The 26,093-nt window shown below is 39.3% G+C and overlaps 1 protein-coding gene across 18 annotated transcripts in view; it reads right to left on the bottom strand.

The window, feature by feature from the left end:
- Positions 1-23,260, bottom strand: part of INPP4B (inositol polyphosphate-4-phosphatase type II B) — a 747,875-nt gene extending 724,615 nt beyond the window's left edge. For 6 of the 18 annotated variants that reach the window (XM_070608975.1, XM_070608998.1, XM_070608982.1 and 3 more), the window contains exon 1: positions 22,548-22,839. The gene's annotated coding sequence lies outside the window, so the exon portion shown is untranslated. Of the gene's footprint in view, positions 1-2,078; positions 2,157-21,896; positions 22,006-22,547; positions 22,840-23,083 lie in introns of those variants that run through there. The other 12 variants (XM_070608976.1, XM_070608981.1, XM_070608965.1 and 9 more) reach the window with 9 other exon arrangements.
- Between the last annotated feature and the right edge of the window lie 2,833 nt (positions 23,261-26,093).

Genomic DNA, 26,093 nt, shown 5'->3' with positions numbered 1-26,093 from the left:
AAACACCAATTCCTCCAGTGTTTTTCAAAAAGCATTTTTTCCTCTTCCCAAGATTAAGCCTCTATATTGGGTGATCTGCAAATGAACCTCCCTACAGAGACCAGCAAACAAGTCTGCCATGGTCACACAATGCTAGTCTCCAACACTGTCTTCCATTAGGAGAGAGAGGATTCTTCATAGAAGGAGATTTAATGCATGCTTATCTTAATGGAGAGTTGTCACCCAGGGTGCGCTCATTTTCTTCAAATGTATTGTTCTTACAGTATAGATAAAGTCCCACAGTATCTGTATTGTAAGTAGCCATGACACAAATAAACCTTAGCACATTGGCACCATACGGTGTAAACAAATCCTTCCTAAAAATAAAATATATTTTGTGCTCAAGATATATCTTCAGAGACAGCAGGAGGAAAAAACAATCTAGCCTGTACAGTGGTTTTTCTACATTTGGCTGCCAACTTCTATAGATGGATTTAACCAGTGGCTTTTACAGAGGTTAACTTTTATTTCTACTTACGTGGAATGTTCTGAGTAGAAAATTCAGTGACAAGCCAAATTTTTAAGTGCGCCCGATGCATGTAAAATGACTGTGTAAATGAAGCATATTGGATTCCGAAGCTCTCAGGAAAAACACAGCAGACATTTCCTTCCACCTATGATGTTTTTTAGGCCACAAAAAAAATTTTTGGCTAGAATGTTCAAAGTGCATGATTAAAGGTTTCCAATTGCTGGGTAATTTTGTGCTCATAATCACCATAGAATCTCCAGATATTATGTATATATGTGTGTGAATGTATATGTGTATATATATATATATATATTTAACAGATTGATCCAACCAGAGCTAAATAACCATATTTTCCACCTTGAAAAAAAGAAAGAAAGAAATGGTAAAGAGAGGAATCCTACAGATACCTACATTGCTGTAAGCCAGCCTCCTCCTGGATTGGAACAATCACCTTCACTCTTCATGATCACAACAGGGAGGGCACACCTTGCCCCTGGCACCATGGCTGCAAGCCACCCTCAAGGAGACAATGATCTTCCTCTCCCATCAATTGAAGCTCAAAAGAAGAACCCCCAACACGGAACTGGCAAGAATATGAGGTCTCCTCTTACCTTTGCTGCTGATATTTGAAGAGATATATTGCAAGAGCAGATCCTCTTGCAATGCAGAGTGGCGGGTGCTTAAGGACTTTGTTCAGAATCCTGGATCCACTGCTTCCTAAATCTACAACTGGAGCATGTTACATTTCCTCTCTGTACCTCATTTTCCTCCCCTGTAAAATGGCGGCAACAGCAGTGCCTACCTTACACAACTGTGGGGAGTACAAGTTAACGTGAGTAAAGCCACAGTGTTCAATAAATGCTACCTATTGTTATTTTTATCAGAGTAGAGCAGGTTAAGTGAGTTCCCATAAGGATACATATTTTTCCTGATTTACCTCAACCTTTTATTGCTGGTTCTTATCGATAAGACAGGGGTGATAAAGAACTCTGCAAATTACTCAGCCTCAAGAAAACAGAAGTTGACTCTGCAGTCTTACAAATAGTTTGTAATTGGTTTCCATACTCCACCTGCCAAAGTGTGATAAACATTTCAGTGGGCATGTTTCAACAAGCTCTGATGCAGCAAAAATCCTCAAGAAGGGTAGAGCACATTCAAGGCAATGTGCTCAGCAAGGGCCTGACACATGGCAGGCCCTCACAAATGTTCATTCCCTTCCCATTGCCTTCTCTCTGTCCCTCACCAACTCTGGTAAACCCACACACATGAAGGAGCATGCATATGCACGCCTACGCGTGCGCGCGTGCACACACACACACACACTGACTTTTCAAAGAGCAGATTCTTCCCTGGTACAGCAGGAGCTTTACTAATAGATTAAAGTTATTCCAGATCGTCATCAAGAAACCACTATTTTTAGATCAGTTATTTTATTATATTATTTCCCGTCCTTTTCAAGCTCTAACACTTTACCTACCAATTCACCTTAAAAACACAGTGATTTTTCTCAGGTACAATAAGCCCCACTAAGCAGATTATTCACTTATCTAAAAAACATTTTGATTCCTACCATGCACCATGCATTCTACTGGGCATCAGATCCAAAAGATGAATTGGCGATGCTCCCCATCCCCGAGAAATTCGCAATCTAGAGGAAGAAACCATATAAATGGAATAAAGACACAAAATAAAAATACCAAATAAACCGAAATCAAATAAAGACACCAAATAAAAGAATAAAACAAATAAAATCTAAATTGCACGATGGAGCTGATATAATTGTGCAACTCTTATCTATAAGCCCAGACTTTACATATTTGTGTTCAGCAAAGGAAACTCCTTATTTTCATTGATTGAAAGTATAAGCATATTTTTAAAACATGAACTTACAAAATGCATCTATACTAATAAAATATTGTTTTATATCTACTTTATACACTGGGATTTCACTTAAAATTTGACTGTCAAGTTTGGAGAAAACTTTGTCTAATAACTCTAATATCTCAATTCCTCATGCATTCATTTATTAATAAAAAGTATTAATCACAGTAATAAAATAGTTTGAAGACTTACTATTCATTGAAGACTTACTCTGGTCTGACACTATGTACTTTACATCCCTTATTGTATCTTCTTTGCAAGCTGGGTGTTGATGAACCAGTTTGCACATAAGGAGACTACAGCTTAACATTCATCAGAGTGTACTGTAAATTGTCTTCTAAAATATTTCTTGGCTTTGCCCACAGATAACCCCTTGGGCCTCCTCCATTTTGCGGTAGAAAACGACTACATATTTGGATGAGAATCTGTATTAGATTCTTAAATTTCACAAAAGAATGTGAAATCTGTCATTCTGTTTTAACTCAAGTTTTAGGCCGTAAGCAGCCATAGAGGACATTCAAATAAAAACACTGCCAGAAAATCTAACATTGAAGCATATGTTGCTCTCCTTTTACTGTGATAATATGCCTAAAGGATAGTTTGAGAAATACGTAATCCATTTTTTTTCCAGTTTATAAGATATATGCTCAAATGCTTGCAAGGGCCAGGCAAATAACAGATATAAGCAAAGGCAGTCAGGTGCAAGACAACTGGGAGTAGCGAACATGATCTGAACAGACATAACCTGTCCAAAGACACTTATCCTCGATATTTAAAAAAAAATGTGTGCTCTTGCTCTAAGGCAGTTTAAATGCAACTTTTTACTTATCTCTTCTAGCTTGGTGATCTAGAAAGGCAAAATAAACAGACATAAGTGTTGCTTATGTATGGGTAGGTGCTACACAAAATGTAGCAATTCTATTTAGGGTAGTTGGAGTCAGTTGATTGCATTTGTACTTCAACATTTAAACTGACATGGATAAATTAGAATAAGTATATCTCCCTATTAAATATACTTGGCCATCCACCCCATCCAAGATGAATCTATAGAATTTTCTTGGTTATATTTAAAGCTGTAATAGAGTCCTACATGATCATTTTGTGTATAGGATATAATGGAATAATACTGATATTAATTATTATAGTAATGGTTGTCAATATTATTAATAGTATATTTTGTCATTTTTTTGTATACAATCCCACTTAATTCTCATCACAAATCTATAAGACAGTTATTATCTCTACTTAATAGATGAGAAAAGAGGGTCAAATAGATTACAATGACTTTCCCAAAATCATGACAGTCTAGATTTGGAAGAACAACGGCTTACACCAGTTTTTTTTAAATAAACACCACAGTCTTTTCAACACAACACAATTGTGTCTAACACTAGGCTGTATGGACACAGAATCAAAAACATGCATGTGAAAGAAAGCTGCCATTCCTGTTTGGATAGGCCCAGAGCTCCTCCATACTGGGCACCACCTCAATAGCTCAGCCAGTCTGGTGGAAAACTTGTAACATCAAATAATTGCTACATTTTTATCCAAAATCATGGAATTTGGGTAGTGATTTTAAATGTTCCAATAAATTTTTCTGCCTAGACCACCTCAGATCTCACATTGGGTAGTATTCATATTATCAAACTTAATTCTTAAGGTATACTACTTTTAGTCAAGCTCCAAAATATATCTTTTACATTATTATTGAACTGCTGTAAAAACCCAGTATTTTTATATGTGGTTTTTCTGTAAGCCATTTCAAATCATTTTTGGAAGTATGCAGGGAATAAATTATGAATAAATAAGTATAAGCACATAAATAAAAAATATCCAGTTTCTGCCAGCAAAGGACAACCTGAGTCCAGATTTTGCAACATCTCTGAGGTGATTATTATTCATAGAATGTTCAAGCAACACTTTCATAACCAAAAACTGTCTCTTCTTTCTAGCGAGTACAATAGATTATTTGAAAACTTTTACCTATTACTCTCCCTATATTTTTCTAACGTGTGTGTGAAGACGTGTTTGTGACCAACCATCCCATTTGCCCAGGTCTCTCCTGGTTTTAGCACTGAAACTCTTCAGTCTCGAGTAAATCAAGGTGTTGGTCATCCTAAAATGCAGCACAGAAATAGTTAAACCAGAGGTCTTTGAAGGGGACTTCTTAAACTAAGACTGCATTTTTCAATGAATTTTTAACATTATAGAGATATAAGCCTATATGAGTTAGAATCCCAAGTTAGCTGTTGTGTCATTTAGAATCCCATTGCAATATCTCTGCTGTGCACTGTCTATACTAGTCTTTTTCTGTCTCACACTCTCTTTCTCAGCATCATATCACCCAAGAGATTTTGACAGGCAAATTTAAACAAGTTGGAGAAAAACTCTCTTGAGGCTTTAAGAGAATTTTCATCATTGCTAGTGCATTGTTGCTTCAAGCATTCAACTAAAAAGAAATATATAAACCTATGCATGGAAATTAGAAAATCTTAACAGAAACAAATTATAAGCTTTTCACTTATTTTTGCTTGTTGTTGAGCTCAATTATCTAGCCTGCGAAATGGGAAATGGATGTTAGTAGAATCTGACATGGTGAGCCACCCATGGGGAAGCCCCTACAGGTTTAGGCAAGGTGATGAACATAGTTCCTACCACACTGTGATGTTTGTAGCTCATATATAACTTACATGTACAACTCCACTTCGCAGAAGAATTGCCCTTGAAGATAATATAACTGGAATTGGAGGTATACATGAGCAGGCCTGAAGACCCCCACATGCAATGCTTCTCCTACCTGTCTGTCTGCAGTCTCTTGAGACAGGGCAGCAGCAGATGTAGGGTCCATTAGCCTATGATATACAAGTCTCAGCTTCAAAACAACCTGGAGGACTCTTTAATAAAAGCAAGGCTTTCTCTTCTGCACGATTCCAATAAGCAAAATGTTTTATATCCAGAGTCAATGAAAGAGATCTGGAGTATACAGTTATGTAGCATTTAAGAAAGATATAAACAAAGTGTGTATATGAAAATATTTCTGGATTTTCATTTTAAAAATCTCTGTAGGGGCTGGCCTCATGGCCGAGTGGTTAAGTTCACATGCTCCACTTTGGCAGCCTGGGGTTCACCAGTTTGGATGCTAGGTACAGACCTACACACCGCTCATCAAGCAATGCTGTGGTGGCATTCTACATAGAAGAACTAGAAGGACTTACAACTAGGATATACAACTAGGTACTTGAGCTTTGGGGAGAGAAAAAAAAAGAGGAAGATTGGCAACAGATGTTAGCTCAGGGCCAATCTTCCTCACCAGAAAAAAACAAAAACAGAAAAAGATCTGTTAAAAAAATTTCTATTGGCTGGCCCCATGGTCTAGTGGTTAAGTTCAGTGCAGTCAGCTTCAGTGGCCTGGGTTCATGGGTTCAGATCCTGGGTGTGGACCTTTACCACACATCAGCCATGCTGTGGCAGCAACCCACATATACAGCAGAGGAAGATTGGAACAGATGTTAACTCAAGGCTAATATTCCTCAGCAAAAAAAATCTCTATAATTGGAGTACAGACCCAAATAAATAAACTATAGCTTCAGGATAGTTACCCAATCCTGCCACTCCATTATAATGGGCCAAAATTGATGATGTTAGAGTTAATTACACCAGATTTGACAACTGGAAACCAAATATCAAACTGAGCAATATCTGCTGCTTTATATTTTGTTAATAACACATATTTTGGGGCAGTTTTATGACATCTCATTAGTAATTTATTGAAGAAGTTGAACTATCATTCATATTGATATTTTAAATATTTTTACTTAATGTATCATCTTAGGCTAATTTAAGTAAAACAATTTAAAATGAATAGATGTTGACAGCAAAGTTATAGCCCAGTAAAAGGAAAGAGAAGCCTTCAGGCCTCCTGTTTCCCTCTTTCTCACGGGCATTGAGATGCCATTAGGCCAAACATGTAAACATGAATGAGCAAAAGTGATGTGGGCCAGTGGTACATAAGGCATGCTGTATTATTCCTTGGTCACTTTGAAGAGTGAATCAAGAAAAAGAAAAATATTTAGACAAAATGATGGATGTCTAACAGAGGCCTTACAAATAGCATGAAAAAATCCCCCAAATCAAAACTTTACTGAAGGGGCCAGCCCAGTGGCATTGCGGTTAAGTTTGCATGCTCTGCTTCAGTAGCCTGGGGTTCACATGTTCAGATCCCAGGCACAGACCTACACACCACTCATCCAGCCATGCCGTGGTGGCATCCCACATACAAAAAATAGAAGAATACTGGCACAGATGTTAGCTCAGGGCCAATCACTAAAAAAAAAAAAAACTTTACAGAGAGACACACCAGGTTCCTGGATAAGAAGACTAAATCTCGTAAAGTTGCAAATTCTCCTCAATTCCATTTATACACTCAATGAAATGTCAATTAAAATCCAAAAAAATTGGGGGGTAGCTTTACCAAATTATTCTAAAATGAGTCTGGAAGAAATATCAGTGACAATATCTTAAAAGCTACATACAAACACAGAGAAAATCAACAAGAAGAGGGTATTAATCCAATCTGATACCAAGCAAACAATAACAAGATTTAAATAAGTGTTGTATTAACAAAAGAACTTTCACAACACTAGAATGGAATAAGTATATCAGAACCAGAAACCCACTATTTGGGAGTATGCAACTGTATGTGCATTTACCTCTAGAATAAGATAATATATGATGTGACAGAATCACAAATAAGTGGGAAATGGATGGATTGTTCAAAAACTGCTGCTGGAAAATGCTAAACTATTGTTAGGAGGAAAATCAATTTAATTCTTATCTCACACCACACACCAAAACAATGTCAGATGGACTAGAAGGGAAAAAAATCATTAAAGAATTAGACGTAAATTGTTTTCAGGGAAGAATAATTCAGGTAAATTTTAATCTGTTTTATGAATGAAAATATTGTCTATGCAAAAAAAGCAATGGAAGAAACATGGCATTCAACTTAACTACACACACATTTTAACTATCATATGTTAAAAAAATAAGAAAGAAAACAATATAGATAACATAAATGACAAAGAGACTAATATCCTAGTATCCCTAATACATAAAGGATACTAAAATTGATGAAAAGAAAACCAAGGTCCCAATACACAAATAGGCTAAAGATATGAATTAACACTAAAAAATGAAGTACAAATGAAATAAGCATTTCAAAATGTTCAGCCTCACCTAACCAAATAATAGTACAACAAGAATGTAGTACTTTAAAGCCTAGACTTTAAAGTAAAATCAATCTTGGTCAAAAACCCAATTCTATTACTCATCAGTTGTGTGACCTTGGGTAAATCACTTAACCACTCAAAAAATGTTTCCTAACCTTTAAAACAGAATGATAATACTGTTTCACTTTCAGTAGTTTCAGTTACCTGCAGCTAACCACAGTCCAAAAATATTAAATGGAAAATTCCAGAAATAAACAACTCATAAGTTTTAAATTGCACGCCATTCTGAGTAATGTGATGAAACTTCTTGCTGTCCTGCTCTGTCCTCCCCTAGACATGAATCATGCCCTTGTCCAGCGTATTCACACTGTATATATGCCACCCATCCATTAATCACTTAGTAGCCCCTTTCAGTTATCAAATTGACTGTCATAGTTTCACAGTGCTTTTGTTCAAGTAACCCTTATTTTACTTAATAATGACCCCAAAGCGCAAGAGTGATGCTGACAATTCTTATATGCCAAAGAGAAGCCATAAAGTGCTTCCTTTAAGTGAAAAGGTGAAAGTTCTCAACTTAATAAGGAAAGAAAAAAATCGTATGCTGAGGTTGCTAAGATCTACAACTACTTTTATTGTAGCATTTTGTTATGAATGTTCTATTTTATTGTTAGTTATTGTTGTTAATCTCTTACTGTGCCTAATTGATAAATTAAACTTTATCATAGGTATGTATGAATAGAAAAAAACATAGTATTTATAGGGTTCAATAGTATCCATGATTTCAGGCATTCCCTGGGGGTCATGGAACACATCCCCTGTGGATAAGTGGGGACTACTGCATTTTCCTCCTCTTACAAAGATTAAATGAGATAATACAAAGATCTTGTGTGGGACAGTATCAAAATGGTGGCATAGCCAGACTCGGAACTCACCTCCTCCCATGGACACTACAAATTTACAACTACCCTTGGAACAACAGCCCCTGGGAAAGAACTGAAAACTGGATAAAAAGAACCCCCACAAAAAGGGACAGTGCTGACTGAGGTGGAAGAGGCAGAAATTCCTTTTTGGAAAGAAAAAAGCCACCTTTTAGCCATGGTGCTTCATAGCCAGCTTGGAGCAATCTTAAAGTATGAAGCCTTCCCTGAATGAGTGGGGGATCTGAGCAGGGGAGCAATACCACAATAAGCAGCTTTTAGACTCAGCGCAACTAAGACAAGTGTCATAATATCTGGTTTTGCTGGTTATTAACAGCAATGGAGAATACCCACAGAAAAGCCAACAGACACAGAGGAAAGAAAAGCCTACTCTTAAAGGGTACATGCACAAATTTGCCCATATTGGACAGCAACCTAAAATCACCAGAAAGAAAGGTGCACAGTCCTTTGGTGAAAAGAGATTCATCTAATAGGCTATGGGTGCATCTTGGTGAGAGGTGAGATGTCCCCAAGACTAAGACCTTGGTGGCAGCCATTATTGTCAACTGGTACAGGTGTGCTGACACAGATGCTGGCAGATGCCATTAAAGTACTTCCCCTAGCCTGTTAGCACAGGGTTCTGCCAGCCCACTAAAGGACTGATTTAATCCAGCTCAGCCAGGGCAGAAAGCCTGCCCTAGGGACTGGCCCCACCAATAGCAAGCCCTCAGGTAACTTGTGGGCCCATATAAGCAGACTGTCTGGAACCTCTGCAATCAGATGAATGGGTCCACCTCTGCATGGCAGGGTATGCACAAGGAGCAGGCCAGCATTGGTGGAGTGTGTAGGCTCTCCGCAGTGGGGCAACTGGGTTTGCTTTAGTGGGTCAGGGCATGCACATGGGGCAGGACTGTATTGACAGGGTGTGTGGCCCGGTAGGTAGTAGGGCTTTTCAGTTGCAACAGACTGGTGCTTCTCAAACAGCCACACAGGGGATCAGACCCCCCCTTCCAAAGCCTGAAACAATTGTGTGCTCCCATGCCTGGGGCTGGCCCCACTCAGCTGCAATCCTGAGAGAGCTGACAACAGCTGTGCAGGCCAGAGTCCTACAGAAATTGTAAGCCCTTGAGCCCAGCAACCAACCACACTGGGGGCCTAGTCACTTAACAGAAAAAGTGCAACAGGAATGTACTATTAGACTTTGCAGCCAACTGTGCTGGGGCTCCCCACACCCAATAAAGTGATTGAAGGGCCCATATCAGCCACACACAGCTGAGCATTACAACCAGTCAGCCAGGGAGATAGCCTAGCCACCTCAGGCACCTGCAGCAAGAGCAACCCTGCCACAACAGAAGGATACAAGTAGCCCACACAGGGATCACTCTTGGAACATTTGGAACTGGTGACAAGTGGGAAGCATACTGCTGGGCCTCATGAGGCACCTCTTACATAAGGCCACCTCTCCAAGTATGGGAGATACAGCTGACCTACCTAATACATAGATATAAACACAGAGAAAGAGGCAAAATGAGGAGGCAAAGGAATACATTCCAAGTAAGGGAATAGGACAAAACCTCAGAAAATGAACTAAATGAAACAGATAAACAATCTATCTGACAAAGAGTACAAACTAAGAGTTAAAAGGATACTCACTGATCTTGGGAGAAGAATGGATGACCTCAGTGAGAACTTCAACAAAGAATTGGAAAATATAAAAAAGAATCAATCAGAAATGAAGAATACAATACTGGAAATGAAAAATTCACTAGAGGGACTCAACAGCAGAGTAGATGATATGGAAGAATGGATCAACAAGCTGGACAAAAGACTAGAGGAAATCACCCAAGCTGAACAGATAAAAAGAAAAAGAATTAAAAGGAATGAGCACAGTCTAAGGGAACTCTGGGATGACATCAACCGCACTAACATCCATATTATAGGTGTCCAAGAAGGAGAAGAGAGAGACAAAGGGGCAGAGAATCTATTTGAGGAAATAATAGCTGGAAACTTTCCTAACCTAAGGAAGGAAACAGACATCCAGGTACAGGAAGCACAGAGAATACCAAACTAGGTAAATCCAAAGAGGTCCACACCAAGACATATTATAATTAAAATGTTAAGAATTAAAGATAAAGAGAGAATCCTAAAAGCTGCAAGAAAAAGGCAACAAGTGACATGCAAAGGATACACCATAAGGCTATCAGCTGACTTCTCAGTTGAAATCTTACAGGCTACAAGGGAGCAGCACAATATATTTAAAGTGCTGAAAGGAAAAAACCTACAGCCAAGAATACTTTACCCAGAAAGGCAATCATTCAGAATGGAAGGAGAGATAAAGAGTTTCCCAGGCAAGGAAAAGTAAAGGAGTTTTATCACCAAGAAACCAGTTTTATAAGAAATGCTAAAGGCACTTGTTAGGTGGAAAAAAGAAGACCGCAAACAAAAATAAGAAAATGCTCCAATAAACAAATAAATAAAACCATTGTTGAAGGCAAAAATACAGTAAAGGTAGCAGATCAACCACCTATGAAGCTAATATGAAGTCCAAAAGTACTAAAATTATCTATTTCCATGATAAGAGAGTAATGGATACACACACAAACAAAGAGCTTAGATATGATATCAAAAACATAAAATGTGGGAAGAGGGGAGTAAAAGAGTAGAGTTTTTAGAAAGAGGTCAAACTAAAGAAACCATCAACTTAATACAGATTGCTATTTACATAGGTTATTATATATGAACTTCATGGGAATCACAAATCAGAAACCTATAATGAATACACAAAGAATTAAGAGAAAGGAACGCAAACATAACACTAAAGAAAGTCATCAAACCACAAGGGAAGAGAGCAAGAGAAGAAGAAAGGAACAAAGAACTACTAAAACACCAGGAAGAAAAGTAACAAAATGGCAATAAGTAAATTCTTATCAATAGCTGCATTAAATGTCAGTGGACTGCTCCAATCAAAAGGCATAGGGTGGCCAACCAGATAAAAAATAAGACTCATATATATGCTGCATACAAGAGACATACTTCAGACCTAAAGACACTGACAAACTTAAAGTGAAGAGATAGAACAAGATACTCCATGCAAATGGAAATGCAAAGAAAGCTGGAGTAGGAATACTTATAACAGACAAAGTAGACTGTCAAACAAAAACTGTAACAAAAGACAAAGAAGGGCAGTACATAATGATAAAGAGAACAATCCAATAAGAGGTTATAAAACTTGCAAATATCTATGCACACAACATAGGAGCACTTAAATATATAAAGCAGTTATTAACAGACATAAAAGGAGAGATAGACAGTAACACAACCATTATTTGGTAGGAGACTTTACCACTCCACCTACACCAATGGACAGATCATCCATACAGAAGATCAAGAAGGAAACATTGCCCTCAAATGACACATTAGACTAGATGGACTTAGTAGATATATACAGAACATTCCATGCAAAAACCACAGAATACATATTCTTTTAGAACACACATGGAACAGTCTCAAGGATAGATAACATACTAGGCCACAAAACAAGTCTCAATAAATTTTAAAAGATTGAAATAATTCCAAGCATCTTTTCAGTCCACAACGGTATGAAACTGGAAATCAACTACAGGAATAAAATTGGAAAAGCCACAAATAAGTAGAGATTAAACAAAATGCATCTAAACTATGATGTGGTCAATGAAGAAATGAAAGGAGAAATCAAAAAGTACCTGGAGACAAATGAAAATGAAAATATCACATGCCAAAATTTATGACAGACAGCAAAAGCAGTTCTAAGAGGAAAGTTTATAGCAATATAGGCCTTCCTCAACAAAGAAGAAAAAGCTCAAATAAACAATCTAACAGTGCACCTAAAGGAAGCCGAAAAAGAAGAACAAAGCCCAAAATCAGTAGAAGGAAAAAACTAATAATAATCAGAGCAGAAATAAATGAAATAGAGACTAAGAAAAACAGTAGAAAAAATCAATGAAACTAAGAACTTATTCTTTGAAAGGATAAACAAAATTGACAAACCTTTAGCTAGACTCACCGAGAAAAAAAGAAAGAAGGCTCAAATAAATAAAACCAGAAATGAAAGAGGAGAAATTACAGCAGACACCTCAGCAATACAAAAGATTATAAGAGAATACCATGAAAATGTATAAGTTAATAAATGGGATAACCTAGGAGAAATAGAATAATACAACCTTCCAAAACTGAATCAAGAAGGAATAAAGAATTTGAATAGACCAATCATCAGTAAGAAGATCAAAACAGTAATCAAAAACCTCCCCAAAAATAGAAGTCCAGGACAAGATGGCTTCCCTGGTGAATTCTACCAAACCATCAAAGAAGACTGTATATCTATCCTTCTCAAACTCTTACCAAAAAATTGAAGAGGAGGGGAAGCTTCCTAACTCATTCTATAAAGCCAACATCACCCTGATACCAAAACCAGACAAGGACAACACAAAAAAAGAAAAGTACAAGCCAATATCACTGCTGAACATTGATGCAAAAATCCTCAACAAAATACTAGCAAATCAAATACAACAATACATTAAAAAGATCATAGACCCTGATCCAGTGGAATTTATTCTAGGGATGCAGGGATGGTTCAACACCCACAAATCAATCAATGTGATACACCACATTAACAAAATGAAGAATAAAAATCACATGATCATCCCAATAGATGCAGAGAAAGCATTTGCCAAGATACAGCATTCATTTATGATAAAAACTGAATAAAATGGGTATAGAAGGAAAACACCTCAACATAATAAAGCCCATATATGACAAACCCACAGCTAATATCCTCCTCAATGGAGAAAAACTTAAAGCTATCCCTCTAAGAACAGGAACCAGCAAGGATGCCCACTTCCTCCACTTTTATTTAACATAGTATTGGAAGTCCTAGCCAGAGCAATCAGGCAAGAAAAAGAAATAAAAGGGATCCAAATTGGAAAAGAAGAAGTGAAACTATCACTGTTTGCAGATGACATGATTTTATATATAGAAAACCCTAAAGAATCCACCAAAAAACTTTTAGAAATAATAAATGAATATGGTAAAGTTGCAGGATACAAAATCAACATACAAAAATCAGTGGCATTTCTATACACTAACAATGAAGCAGCAGAAAGAGAAATTAGGAATACAATTCCATTTTACAATTGCAACAAAAAGAATAAATATCCAGGAATAAACTTAAAGAAGGAGGTGAAAGACATACACTGAAAACTATAAAACACTGTTGAAAGAAATAGAAGAAACAAAGAAATGGAAAGATACACCCTGCTCTTGGATTGGAAGAATTAACATAGTTAAAATGTCCATACTTCCTAAAGCATTCTACAGATTCAGTGCAATCCCTAGAAAAGTTCCAATGGCATTTTTCACAGAAACAGAAGAAAGAATCCTAAAATTCATGGAGAGCAACGAAAGACCCCAAATAGCTAAAGGAATCCTGAGAAAAAAGGAACAAAGCTGGAGGTATCATACTCCCTGATTTCAAAATATACTACAAAGCTATAGTAATCAAAACAGCACAAAAACAGACACACAGATCCGTGGAACAGAATGGAGAGCCCAGAAATAAAACCACACATCTATGGACAACTAATTTTGAACAGGGGAGACAAAAACATACAATGGAGAAAGGAGAGTCTCTTCAATAAATAGTGTTGGGAAAACTGGACAGCCACATGCAAAACAATGAACGTAGACCATTATCTTACAGCATACACAAAAAATAACTCAAAATGGATTAAAGACTTGAATATAAGACCTGAAACCATGAAACTTCTAGAAGAAAACATAGGCAGTATGCTCTTGCACATCAGTCTTAGCATATTTTCAAGTACCATGTCTGACTCGGCAAGGGAAACAATAGGAAAAATAAATGAATGGGACTACATCAAAGTAAAAATCTTCTGCACTGCAAAGGAAACAATCAACAAAACGAAAAGACAACCTAACAATTGGGAGAAGATATTTGCAAACCATATATCTGATAAGGGGTTAATATACAAAATATAGAAAGAACTCATACATCTCTACAACAAAAAAACTAACAACCCAATTAAAAATGGGCAAAATATCTGAACAGACATTTCTCCAAAGAAGATATACAGACGGCCAACAGGCACATGAAAAGATATTCAACATCACTAATTATCAGGGAAATGCAAATCAAAATTACAATGAGATATCACCTCACTCCTGTGAGAATGGCTATAATTAACAAGACAGGAAATAACAAGTGTTAGAGACGATGTGGAGAAAAGGGACCTCTCATACACTGCTGGTGGGAGTACAAACTGGCGCAGCCACTGTGAAAAACAGTACGTAGATTCCTCAAAAAATTAAGAAGAGAACTACCATACAATCCAGATATTCCAGTGCCGGGTATTTATCCAAAGAACATGAACACAGGAATCCGTAAAGAAACGTGCATCCCTATGTTCATCACAGCCTTATTCACAATAGCCAAGACTTGGAAGCAACCTAGGTGCCCATCAAGTGACAAATGGATAAAGAAGATGTAGTATATATACACAATGGAATACTACCCAGCCATAAGAAATGATGAAATCTGTCTATTTGTGACAACATGGATGGACCTTGAGGGTATTATGCTAAGTGAAATCAGTCAGAGGGAGAAAGTCAAATACTGTACAATTTCACTCATAAGTAGAAGATAAAAACAACAAACACATAGAGACAGCGACTGGATTGGTGGTTGCCAAGGAGGGAGGAGGGTGAAAGAGGCGATTAGGCACATGTGTATGGTGATGGATTGTAATTAACCTTTGGGTGGTGAACATGTACTCTACACAGAAATCGAAATATAATGATGTACACCTGAAATTTATATAATGTTATAAAACAACGTTAATGCAATAAAAAAATTAATGAAATACTTGAAAAATTTTAAATAAATAGTAAAATTAAAACCCATAAAAAAAAGATCTTGCGTGATGAATGGCCCATAGGAGATGCTCAATAAGTGCTGCTGATGATGTTGTTGTTGTTGTTGATGATGATGATGTTAATGTTGTTGTTGATACTGATACTCATCTTCATCTTTCCAATTAAAAACTTTTGTAAGACATAATATCCCTCAATGCTTGTGAGGATGGAGATATGACTTACGTACTTCTAGGAAGAATGAAAATGGGTGCAATCTCTCTGGAAAGTAATTTGGCGAGATGTAGAAGGAGTTTTTAAAAGGTTCATCCTCTTTATCCAGTATACTACTTCTAAGAATCATTCCTAATAAAACAGTGAAAAATATAGACAAGGAATATCAGAAAAAGAGGTCAGACAGAAAACATTCATCACAGTATGATAATAGAAAAAAAAAAAGCCAATAATGTAAAAGTCTAGGTTGAGAGTATGGCTAAACAAATAATAATGATTCGTATGCCTAACTCCCAGATAGCAAAAGAAAAAAAGTTAGAGAAGAGTTTACAGTCATGGGAAACGTGATTTTCTTTTGTATTCATTGCTGTATAGCAGGACAAAGCTTAGCACAGTACTGGCAGATAGTAGGTGCTCAATTAACATCTAAACTGAATTGAATAGCAGAATTCTAAGTAAAAAAAATCAAAACACTCATTTTCACACACACACTTGCAGATACTATCATCTCAACTTTTATAAAAGAATTACAGGAAATCCTAGAAAGAAAGATGATAAAACGCTAACAATACTGTCTTTGGGTGATTTTTTTCTGCCTCTTTGGACTAATCTCTACTTGACAAGTTTTTGCCAGTGGAGATTTATTACATTTATAATCAGGGGAAAAAATGAGTAGAAAAAAGAAATCAACTAGAAGCCAACAGGCTCAATTATTTCTCATCACACTATTCTGTGTATGTACCATTCTTCACTCCCACCCAAAATATAAAATGAGAAATGGGAATATGAATAGCATGAATAAATTGGGAAGCAGCCTGTAAAACACAGCCCGGGAAAGGAAACATTATAGTAAATTTTAAAAATGTAAAAAAATCATGTGTCTAATATTAAGAAAATTATACAGAGGCTTTGCTCCCTATATAATCTATACATACGAAAAATATGGTATGACAAACTCTTTAGATACAAACTACTTGTTTTCTCTACAGTAGAATTATATTTGCTCTTAGACACATAATGTTAAAGATTTATACATGGTAGTTACTGTCAATTTTTTGAAATCTAAAAACATTCTATTCATTAAAAATTTCAACTCAACACAAAATCTAAAAGGTATGTTTTAGGAGATCCATGACATTCTCAAAGGGGAGGGTCAAACAATTTCTCAGATTCCCAATTCTCAAACACACTCAGAAGGGATAATTAGCCCTAGAAAGTGAAGTGCTATGTCACCTAGAGCATAAAGTCACCTGGAGGTGTGACCACTGGGCCAGTGGCTGGACTCACTCACTGAAAGGTCAGTTTCCAGGACTGTATAATCTAAATTCACACCTCAGCAAAATTACAGATTACTACACATCAAGTACCTTTATGATGGATGGTAAAATCTTGACTCATGCAAACTAAATTCTTGCATGCCAAGGGTCTCCTGTATCTACAATAGCTACCTTTTTAGAAGTAAAATGTTACACCAGAGAACTGTGGTGAGAGGTATGCAGACAGTCAGTATGTTTTCCTCTAAGAAGCCTCATGAAGTCATTGGTTTATCAAGTATGTACTAACGACCTAACATGTTCAAGGAATATTGCTGCATGCTTCTGGTGATTCAAAAATATGACATAGAACTTAAACTGGAATTCATTCCTAAATTATATAAAGTCTGCCATGTTTTAGAAAAACTAATTCAAGTGCTTAATTTACCTAATGCCAAGATTTCTGACTTTTTAAGTAAAATATGTAGTGTTATTACAACACCAATTCTTTTAAAAATTGCCCTTCATATGATACCTATTTTTACGAATAGCTGCTTCACGAGAATATTTCATTTGATATAATTTCTAGGATTTGCTTCCAAAATCTCCAGGGAGGGAAATAATAAGTGGGATTGTGGATGAAACAAGAACGGCCATCATTTGACAATTATTGAAGCCAGTTGACGGCTACATGGGAGTTCATTGTAATATTCTATTTTTTATTATGTTTGAAATTTTACACAGTAAAAAAAATTTTTAAAGGAAGTGTATTTCTTAATTATGCCAATTTATATTGATTAACTTTTCCCTTGGTCTCCATTCCCGCAACAGCCACATCCAATGAGCATGGCTGAAATGTCTTCCATATTGATCTTGAGGAGGGTCTGATAAAGTGGCTGAACAACGCAGAGGTCCCATTCTGGTCCCATGATTTATGACAAAATAAATTGATTAACTTTGCCACGACCCATAATTTGATCACTCAGCCAAAGACAGGGATGCCTACATCCAGATTAACCAAACAGAAATGGTTTAGATAAATTTCAGCTGTCATAATAACCAATAAAGACAGTGCTACATGGCCAATCCAATTCGGTCATTGTGGTGGCCAGGCCATCACTATTACATTAGAGGATCTACTGAAGTGTCAGTGAGACAGTCTGCACTTTTTTTTTTAATTTGTCCCAAGGGCAATGAGATAGAGAAAAATTTAACAATTATAGCCTTCGACTCCTAGAAAAGAGAATTTGCTCAGCCTGCATAGTGAGAAGATTAGGATTAAAATACAAATGGTTAACACAATGTCTATTTTAGAATGGCCACATGGGGTTTTTTTCTATCATCTTCATTTAATTTCCCCTTTCCCTTTCTCTTACCCAGCCATAAGCAGAATTTTGGCACATTTAATTAAATTAATTCCTAACAATTCCTCATAAGCAGACCTCACATAAAAGCAGAGTGTGTTAAATATTACAGTCAAATCTTGAAAGAATTACAAACAATAGATCTTCTAAATACACTACTAAGGATGTAGCTGCCTGTCGATTTTAATTTCATTAACTCACTCATGATACAAATAAATTCTGTTTAAAAGAAAAGCTTTAATAATGAATATATTGCAATTAAAATGACCCAAGGCTACTAGGCATTGCATACTGCCACCTAGTGCTAAATGTCTCTTTAACTCCAAATGCACAATGGACATCTTCAGGAAAGTGGAAATGCTCTATTTTAAAGCAAATTTATCCAGAAAGACAGATCTGAAACAGTTATTTACAATTGCTTCAAGATAAAAAGGCTACTAGGAATAAATGAAATTACATATACCTTAAAATCAGCCCTGTCTCATAAATTCAAGTAGGAAAGATCTGATTAGATTAGTAAATGTAAAAAGTTACAGGTTTTGTTAATAAAGACATGATTTTTTTTTAAAGGGACGGAAGGAGGAAGAATGTCTCCTTTAACAGCAGTGTTACCTCCATCTCTTTGAAATCATTAAGTTAGATAATTCCCAAAGGAATCTCTCATCAAAGCCACATGATCTAGAAAACTCAAGATTTCCTTTAATCAGCTTAACCAAACGACTTCTGCCAAGCCTATTTCACTTGGTTCTGTACAGGGCTCCACCACACAATTAGGACACCTACTTGGAATGGCTGCCCAATGTAGAAGACAGAACTTACTCAAAATATTGCAATTTAAGAAACTCAGCTTGGAAAACATGATTGAAGAACACATATCATATTAAAATCCAACTCTTTACACTACGTTAGGATTACATCTATCATGATAGTTCAATATTCAGTAAAATTACAAAGTCAATTGAAAAAAAAGTCTAAAGTTCCAACTCCTAGATATTCCATTGGCCTTATGGAACACCACCTATAACAAGATACTTCTAGGAAATGAGACAGTAGATATGGCTGAGTTGTATATGAGAAAAATCCCGCTGCAGTTACAAATATACATGCAATACAGTTATAATAATAAAACTTCATAAGCATTTTTAAAATGCTCCTATTAATCTACAAAGTAGTGAAAATATATAAAGTGAATGAACTAACAAGTCTTGATTCAAATGACAATTGTGCCTGAGACTGAAGATTTCTTAGAATTTTCTCACATATCTTAATGTGTTTTCTAGGTACATACTGCATTGACAGTTTTGGAAAATAAAGGCTATGTGCATCTTGCACACAAAAATGCAATCAGGGCAACATCATTTGGATTTATCTAAAAATAAATGTTTAAACTGAAATTATTTCATTAATAATCTCATTTCTTAAGCCTGAATATGAAAGTATGTACGTATTGATGAGCGTGTCCTATGGAGCTCTATAATCAAGAATGTCTAACTCAACATAAAAAAAAATAGTAACAATATGGCCTATGAAGTAGATTTCCTAGGGCTTAGAAAGATAGAGAGGACATGTTGAAACACTAAGGTACTGAACACAGAAGAGCTTTCAACTGAACATAAACACCTAACTTGAGATTATTTAAAACAGCACCTTCCTAGCTATTAAAATCCTCATGGTTGTGAAAGACAAGAATTTATTCCATATAGATTACAAAAACTACGCTATTTGGGTATGTAACATTAGTACTTGCTGGGGATTGCTCACTGTGAAATAAGAAAATGTAATAAATATTCAGGAAGCATTTTACTCGCTAATTATGATTCCACAATTTCTTTAACTTTGTATTCTCAGATGTCAGGTACTTACTTGGAAACTGACATCCATTTGGTTGCTAAGAGACATGAGATCAGTTTGCAGTTTTTTCTCTGTCTTTAAGAGAACTGCCCTGTTGGGTTCTGCCTCAAAGTACTGAAAGTGAACTCTCTTACCCATGTGGGGATTTATATTACCTGTACTAGAAGATACTCCCAGGTCTCAGAAAAGAAATGAATTACTTTCAATTTGCACAATTTAGAACAAATATACAGCTTTTCCCTAAGCTTAATGATTTTCCACTTCACACAACTAAAATATAATAGCATTATTTTAAAACCAAATTTAACTGATGAGTCTATGAGTATTTTGACCAAAGTCTTATGAAAAAATGAAGTCATTCAGTCAATTTGCATCCCCAAAGTGAAGCTCAAACGCAGCATTTTAAAAGGATTTCCTGCCTGTAACTTTGACCATGTACTTTTTTAAACAGCTGGAGGAACAAGACTAAACTTGGTCTATCAGATTTTTCTTATACTTTTTCAAAGGATCAAAAGCAAAACACAATTATAAATATGTACATCCTAACTGGTCATTAGTTTATCACCAATAAATACTGATTTGTCTAATCAAAGAGATTAGTCCTAAAGTAAGAGTGGTATTTCAATGAGCACATATATTTCCTAATGACACTGAGCAAGTAGACTCTCTTCATATGCACATTTCATAACCTTTCAAGGACAATCTTCTAAATTACATTTTAAAGAAATACGCTGAAAAAGCATTCCACTGCAGTAGCATTTTACATTGCTACGAATCCAAGAGGTTCAATGTTTAACGCCATGTACTTATGAGAAAGCCATTGATCATTTACTCTGATTTCATATCAATGCTTTACTGGAGTATATCTCAAAGGAACACAAGATAATGCATTTGTCTACTAAGTGAGACAATGCCCACTTGCCCAGTCCTCTTTTTACTCAACTTGCACACCATCAGCCAGCTACCCTGTTGGTGACTCCTTGCACCTTATATGCTGCTTTAGCACTAAATCATTTACCATTTTTGGTCCAGAATCCATTAAGAAAATTCCCGTTACAAGCAAGATATGTAGTTGTACACCTATAAAAGAGCTATCTAGTGCCCATCTTGAGGGAAAGAAGATGAATTTACTCCCTGTCTTCTGGGGTTTTACTTATTTTATAGAGCCACACCTTTATAAACAAGTTCTGTCACACTGAGAGGAAGGAGATATACAAAAGGTAACACCTGGAGTCATAAAATGTAATGACCTCAAATAACACATCTCAGAAAGAGGGAGGAAACCTGGTTCCGGAGAAGAAAAAACAGAAGCAAAGCGAGTGAATCTACATCATTAAAACACAAGTAACAGAAAACCCTCCCAGGTTTTTCCAGTAAGTTTTGTGCAGCAGTAGCAGCAGCAACAATCTCATCAATATGCACATCCTCACCCTCATAAAACCTCTTGGCCCCAAACAGAAACTGCTGGTCCTTCTCCACCGTGTCCTCAGGGGCAGAAACCACCACCCAAAAGGGAAGCGATTTCAGAGGCGTAGGAAAGGGCAAAAGCAGGTTATGTGTAGCTCCAGCATCCTCATCTTAGTCCCAGCTGCAAGCCTGAAAGTCCGTTCAGGAACCAGCCCCTGGCTCCCAGACATCCCCTGGCCTGGGCCCTCCCCTAGAGGTGCCAGAGGCGTCAGACTCCAAACAATGATCTCCTCGCCCCCTCAGCACCCCCACTTCCCCGTGCTCTCACTCCAAGACCGTGGCTTTCTAACCTTTAGCGAGACCTCTTTGGGGTAGGACAAGACATGCTTGGTGGCCAAGAGGAGAAGTATGGGCTTCTTTGCCGGAATGAGTTGCTGCGGGTGGTCACGGAGAGGGGCCCTTTTGGAAAAACCAGGACATGGGGCAACTCAGACCTCAGTTATCTGTCGCCCTCACTCCCACCCTCCACCCCTACCTCTCGCCTTGGAGATGACTTCTCCTGAGGCTGGCGGCGGCGGCAACTCGGCGGCCGGGATGGGGGTGAGAGCGAGCCCCCAGGCCACCGCAGCCTCGCCAAAGGAACCGCGCAGGTGGGCGCAGCCTCAGAAGGTCAGAGTTACCCGGGGCCCGGAGAGTGTGAGGGGGTGAGGGTGAGCACGCGCGTTTGCCGGGGCAAGGGGAGCTCGGCAAGAGGGTCAGCGAGGTGACAGGGGTCCCCAGCAACCAAGGAACGACAGCACTCCTTAGGCGACAGGGCTGGAGGGGCCATTGAGGCTGCAAGACTGGGAAACTTGATGCAAAACACCCAGGCTTCCCCCGCCAGGACGTGCCCCCGCGCTCTCAGACCCGCTCCAATGCCTCCCGAATCACCCACCGTCACGCACCCCATCCTGCAAAAATGCCCCCCGCCCCAAGCCCTTGGATCCGAGGCGGGTCATTACCTCTCCCGGAGGCGGAGTTGGGGGCGGCAGCGGCAGCAGCAGACACTTTTAGCCTGACTTTCCTGCGTTCGCGTGTGAGCGTGTGCGCGCCGAGCAGGAGCTGTAACCTGCTATTTATAGACCGGAGCCTCAGCGCGCGGGGCTGGGCACCCGGAGGACGCGAGCAGGCGGCGGCGGCGGCGCAGGGCGCGGGCCGCTCCCGAGGCTCCCGCGGCTCCCGACTCCCGGCTCCCCGCCCGCCGCACGCGCCCGGGAGAAGTTGTCACCAGCGCGGCTGCCTCTCCGGCTGCTCACACGCCCCCTGGCACAATTGCTACTTTCTCCCCACCCCTCCCCCACCCTCTCCGCTCCTCTTCCTCCTCCTCTACTCGTGCCAAGTGGTCTCCTCCCAATGTCACCGGCGGCCGAGGAGAGACAGCGGCGGCGGCGACCGTCGCGCAACTGGCGCAGCTCGCTTCCCGCTACTAAAGGAGTGGAGTTGGTGTCCCCGCCGCCCAGCCCGAAATGACCAAAACACGCTTGCTCGGTGTGCTGACCTTACACCCCCTGACCCTCTGCTGGGCCCCTCTGCGAGCAGAGACGGTCGCCCAGCCTGGGCTGTGGGAGCACCGCTGCAAAGCAGTGGTGAGTGGCGACCCAGGGCCGCCAAGCTGCGCCGGGGGCTGGAGAAACCGCGGGGATCTCTAACCCGCGGGAGGAGGCGCCCCAGCCCTGGGCCCCTGGCAGCGCCCGCCCAGATCGAGGCGGGTGGGAGCCGGAGGCAGTGCTCCCAGTTCTTCCCCCGGACTTGCGCCTGCCCCCACCCTGGGGCCCGTCTTTCTCGCCACTGCTCGGCCTTGGCCGGAGTGGAGGTCTGGCGGGGGAGACCTGGGCACCGGCGCGGCTTCCAGCTCAGCGCAGCCCACGGCCACCCACCGTCAGCCCTCCAGTCGCGGCTGGGGAGTGAGGCCGAGCTGCTCCCAACAAGAGCGACACCCTTTGGCAGCCCGGGTGAATGGGGACGCATCTGCACTCTGAGTGTCTGGGGTGTCAGGAAAACAGGGTACGTAATCACGCAGTCTGGACCGAGGCTCAAACTCCCCCACTTCCTCGCCAACAAGCCCACGGGGAAGACACGCAGCTTGGTTATTCCGGGCTGTGGGGTGTGGGGCAAATGACTCTCCCCATCTGCGCCGTACAGGTGCCACCTGGCGGTTCGCTTGGAGAGGTTTTTGACTGAGCTGCTCAAAGGTAATGGTAATAGCGGTAATGCCAAGCGCCGGTCTACACGGACACCCTCACCCTTTCCTCTCCCTGAGGGTACTTTAAATTCACATTTAAAATAACATAGAGGGAGAATGCTAGTACACACAGGTCACACTAGCCATGTAAAGAGACTGGATCCCAAAGTTAGACTGGTGAAGTGGATTTGGGTTAAGTCAGTACTTACAGTTACTGCAAAGTGGGAAGCTGTAGCTGCCCCAGCTGTCACCCCTGCTGTCACTTCCTGCATCTAGGCATCCATTCACTCCACAAACATTTCACTGCCACTAGGTTATAAGCTTTATGGATGAGAGCAGAGACTTTGTTGTTTTGTTTTGTTTTGTTTTTTCCATCACTATTCCTCAGGGTTTGGAACAATGCCTAACACACTGTAGTTTCAATAAATGGTTTAGAATGAATTAATAAACACTAGGGGCCAGAAACTATGCTTGGCCCATTCTCTCCCTTAGTCCCAGCAGCGCTTCCCTTTCCTTCTTTTCAAGCTCTTTGTGCTAGGCTCAGCCACCATCACAGGTGAGCTAGATGGAGAGAAGGAGGGTGAGGGAGAAACAGTTCATGCAGGCCCTGTGGGGATATGGATCAGGGTTGAGGAGCCGATTCCACTGTCAGATTTCTCCTCCATGAGGCAGTGCTGAACACTCCCAGTTTGGAAAAAAAACACCTATGTCAGACTTGGGGCTTGAAGCAATGGATAAATCCTGTTTGTAGAGATCTGCTGGCGAGATGATTCAACTTTCTCCTTGGGCAAGAGTTTCAGCCTTTTGTTAACGTGCAGAAAGATGGAAAGGATATCAGAACATCAGAGTGCCAGAGCTTTGCTGCTAAATTGAGATGTTTAACATATCTGTCCTCTTAACTTTAAATGGAGCTGTGTGTGTGTGTGTGTGTGTGTGTGTGTGTTTACGAAGACTGCCACGGTGCCGGAATACTAAACCATCCTTCTAAAGTAGATGTGGCTACGGTTGTTATGGAATTGAACACTTAAAGTACCCCTTATAATTAAAATCCAGGCATAGATCATGCTGACCAAGACCTTTTACAGGGCTACTGAGGAAAATGTGACATACCTGTGCATGTCATGTAGGAAGTTTAAATTCCGGAGAGAGTGAAGTGGGGGGAGAGAGAGAGAGAGAATAAATCAGATGCATGTACCACATGGCCTTTTAAAAATCCATCAATCAGCCTGGTATTTGCCTTTTTTAGTTATTTGGCAGTGTGTTTTCCTCGAATAAGCCTAGAGGATTGGATGATTCTATGGTATATTAAACTCATTCAGCATCCGCTTTTACAAATCTTGAACTTTTAGCCGCCTGTGCCCCCAAAACATAACTCCATTTGCCAATGAAGCACAAAATATTTTTCATTTCCTTTTGAAATATCTTTGCAGGGCCAGAGGTCAAAGGTGATTCCCAGCAGTTACTTTGCTGTCTAAAGCAATAAAATCAAGCCAGGATCTGCAGGGCTGGCGTCTCACTCTCTTTTGAGTGAAGGAGCTCGTACTTTCTCATTGAATAGATTCATTGTTCTTGGATATTTTTATTTCAGGTGAGACTGGAATGGCACAAGGACTCGACACTTTTGTGATCCTTCATTATTAAAAATCTCTTCTGATATAGGTGTGGGTTTTTTGGCCACAGTTGTTCATTTATATTAATGAGAGTTTTGTAGATCAAGTCATTGTTTTCATCCCAAGTTTTAAAAACTTAACATTAGAAGAGTTAAGCTTTGATATCCATACATTAAGATCATCTCTTGCATGTGCACATGTGTGTGTATGCCTGTATTTAAATTAATGAGGAATGTTATTAGAAGTAGAAATTTGACCCAACAAGTTAAAGGGGGAAACTATTGTAAAGTTGCCTGGCTGTTGTGGAACCCAAGAACAGGAATGCAGCTGGGCATCAGTGACAACTTGGAAACAGGACAACTTTCTCTCTCCCTTTTCCCCCACTGCACTACCTTCTCCATTCTTCCTCTCTCTCCTTCCTCCCCTTCTCTCCCTCCCATACCGACTTTCTCTGATGTGCACTAAGTTGTATGGTTACCAACAGCTCTTGAACTTCATAATCAATGGGCCAGTTCCAAGTCCTCAAGGAAATACCATGATTGGCCCAGTTGCCACACTCCAGTCCAGACAACCATTGCCAGAGGTTGGAGGTCAAATTACATTCTCATAGCAGTTACTATGGTAACCATGTGGCTAGTAGTGGTGCACAGAGGTAGGAGGGAAAGATAAAATTCGCAGAAGGTGGGGAGGAGTATGGGTCATTCCTGACCACTATT

Source organism: Equus przewalskii, chromosome 2 (genome assembly GCF_037783145.1).
Source record: "Equus przewalskii isolate Varuska chromosome 2, EquPr2, whole genome shotgun sequence".
Classification (NCBI taxonomy): Eukaryota; Metazoa; Chordata; class Mammalia; order Perissodactyla; family Equidae; genus Equus; species Equus przewalskii.
This window is presented reverse-complemented; position numbering and strand designations above follow the sequence as displayed.